Here is a 3,514-nt window from a genome sequence, read left to right on the forward strand (position 1 = left end):
AAATTATGCGCTTGCTCAAAGCGTTATCAATTTTTGGCGCCGTTGCCGGGGATTGAAAAATCACTTGTTTTTGTTTATAGTTGTTGTATATAAATTGTTTGAAACTTAGTTTAATTTAACTAGGATGTTTTTTTTTTTTTTAATATTGTTGAATACAAATTTTAATTGTAAGTTGTAAATTGAATGGAATAGGTGAAGTCTCTTTTGTTAATATTGGCCTAAACCCCTTATTGGTGCCTAGTTCAGGTCCCTTAAGGTTGAGGGCGGCCTTTATTAACACTTGTTGAACTGTCTTCACACTTAGGACATTTTTCATCTTAGTAAGTATAGCCTATGTGGAATGGTGTCTAGGAAGGGGACAACGTTCATGACGGGTTTTTGAATCCAGAAGTGCTTACAAATGGGCCTAAACCACAATGTGGGAGTAGCTCATGCCAAAATGGATTTTTCCTCTCGTGTTCGTTGATGTCGCTTTTGGGAAGCGACCAATTTAACCCTGAAATGTCATTAGTAGTATAAAGTAAATAGGGATCGTTCTATTCCGGGGATTGGGGGTACACCTGTCAATGTAGGACAAACAAACAATTAAAAATAAAACAAAGTATAATATTTACAAATATATGACAAAATATATACATATTTACGAAAAGGGGGGATATTTTTGATTTTGGTTTTCTTTTTCGAAAATAAAAGCTAAGCTAACAAAATAATTAAAATGCAAAAACATAAAAATACAAATGAAATGCAAGAACAAAGATCAAAGTCGAAACTCATGATTAAAATTGATTCAAGTTCATCATTGTTCATCGTAGTCATGCAAGAGGAGTTGATCATGTGAAACGTTCAAAAGCAAACAATTTCCCATATTTTACTTTCAATGCTAATTAACCTAAGCGAAAGCACCTAGATTAATCCTATCAAACATGCAATCAAACCCTAGAAAGCTAGTCAATCATGTCATGTTTAACGCATTAAGCACCTAGAAAGGCTATCAACTCAAATGTGCAACTTAGTATGAAAAAGTCCACCTAATTGCAATCTTCTTTGATTAAATTCGGTTTTTGCACAAAACCTTTACTACTTATTGATTCAAGAACACGAAACCAAAAAGTTGATCCATGTTCTCAAATTCATAGCAACAATCATATAAAAACCCTAAATGTTTCGAACCATTCAAGATTATCATACAAAAGATTTCTATCATGCAAATTTAATCAAACACTCACACAAAAGCAACCATAAATCACAATATATGAATCTGAAAATTAACAATTAATCATAAAATTCCAGAAATAAATACTTGTTCAAACAATTGTGTCAACTAAGGTATAACCAACGAAAATTACAAAGCAAAGGTTACAAGGAGAATCGGATTACACCGTGAGATGGAGATGAGATGAATGATTGATGTGGTGGTCTCTTGAATCTCGAAAGCAAGCTTCAAGGTTGGAGATGGATGATGTGCACGGCTTGACCTCTTCTTCCTTGGCCTTGCTTGAACTTCGTGGTTGCCCTAGAGGATGGAGAAGAGCACGGCTAGCTAGAGAGAGTTTTTCTGATTTTTTTCAAAGTGTAAACGTAAAAGTGGGAACTCTTAAACGTTGAGAAGAGGAGAGATTATATAGGGGACGGCCAACTTGGTCTCCAAGCCGTGTATTTCTTCTTTATTTCCATGGGATTATTCTGAAAATGCCACATAGTTTCCTCCAATGATATCTTGCCAAATAAGCCCTTTGAGGTGGTTCAACCAATCACAAAATTCCATTTAATTCCCTAGAAATATTGCCGAAATTCCTTGAGATTATTTCTGATTTTTCTTGTTTAATTTCGGCCAAACTTCCTTTAGGAATTCTAGGGATGAATCTAGACTTCTTTTGAGCTTTTCTTGGTCTCCACCTTTTTCTCTTTCCTTTTATTTCTCCCTTGAATATCTCCTTGCCGAATTCTCTAGGGTTTCTTCTTTAATTCACGGCAATTCCTTCTTTTCCTCTTGGAATTCCACGGCAATAATATCTCTAGGGTTTATCTCCAAGTATTTTCTTTCCATAAAAATAGCCCTAGAAAATCTCCCTAGAAAATCTCTTCTTATTTTCTGATTTTTAACGCCAACTTCCTTGTTTCTCTCTTGCTTTGGACGACAAATTCTCCCCTAGGGTTTATTCATGCGTCATAAACCCTACCTGCATGGGCTTAATGGGCCTTTGATCCATTTGCCGAAAATCCACTTCATTCTTGAGAGTTCTTGGGCCTTGTTGCTTCAACTTCAAGCCTTGTCACCTTCCAACGTCATAACACTTCATTTTTCCATTTCTTTTTCATGATAACGTTGGAAACTTCATAGGTAAGCTTTCCTCCTTTTCGCAGGGTTTCCTGGTTGGACCAGGAAAACTTCTTTTCTTCATTTCTGCTCATTTCTGTGGCTCATTGTTCTTCATTTTTGCTCCCCTTGACTTTCGCAAGCTCCTCTTTCCATTTGTGAGTTCATTTCCACTTTTTAGCTCGGAGGTCCTGAAAATAGAAACTAATAAGAAAAATAGAAACTTTCCTAAAATGAAAAATGGCAACTTTCCTAAACTGAAAATGGGAAACTTTCTAAAAATGAAAAATAGAAACTACCGAAAATGGAAACTTACTAAAAATGATAAATAGAAACTACAAAAATAGAAACTTTCTACAAATAGGAACTTTCCCAATCAAAGAATGGAAACTTTCCTAAACAGGGTTTTATTAAGGAAATAACGCAGAAAATGCAGGGAAAAGCAAGTAAAACGTCGCATTAAAATGCTCCTATCATTCGTCCTCCCCCACCTGGCCATTTCAGTAAGGTTGCCCAAAGGATGAGAAAGGGAGTTTGTGTCTAGGCGACTATACTTGGGCCGCATGTCCACTAGATTTACCGCTTGGAATTAGATTCGATATCAATAATATTTATAACAAAATGTTGTGATACACTAAGGTAAAAAAAGCATTTGTGTAAATATTTTTCGTGTTTTTTTTTTTTTTTTTTTTACTCAACTGTGTACTTAACTTGTGTCTTGTGTGAGAAATTATGTACAATGTACTTGTTAATTATACTTGTAGTTTGTAATTTGATAGGAGCATTTTAATGCGACGTTTTAACTGTTATTTCCCTATATTTTCTGCGTTATTTCCTTAATAAAACTCTGTTTAGGAAAGTTTCCATTCTTTGATTGGGAAAGTTCCTAATTGTAGAAAGTTTCCGTTTTGTAGTTTCTATTTTCCATTTTTAGAAAGTTTCCATTTTAGTTTAGGAAAGTTTCCATTTCTTATTTTAGAAATCTTCTATTTTCAGGTTTTTGGAATAAATAAGCTGAATTGAGTTCATAAATGGAACGAGAAGCTTCATGAAGATGACATGGCAAAGAGAGAATCAAGGAAGAGTTTTTTAAAAAAAGGAAAATATATTTTCCTTGGGGAATAAATTTGCCGTGTAATACTTAAGGAAAAACAAGGTGACAAACACTTAGGGTTTTGATATAATTGGTGCTAGGTT

This window comes from Rosa chinensis, chromosome 3 (assembly GCF_002994745.2).
Source record: "Rosa chinensis cultivar Old Blush chromosome 3, RchiOBHm-V2, whole genome shotgun sequence".
Classification (NCBI taxonomy): Eukaryota; Viridiplantae; Streptophyta; class Magnoliopsida; order Rosales; family Rosaceae; genus Rosa; species Rosa chinensis.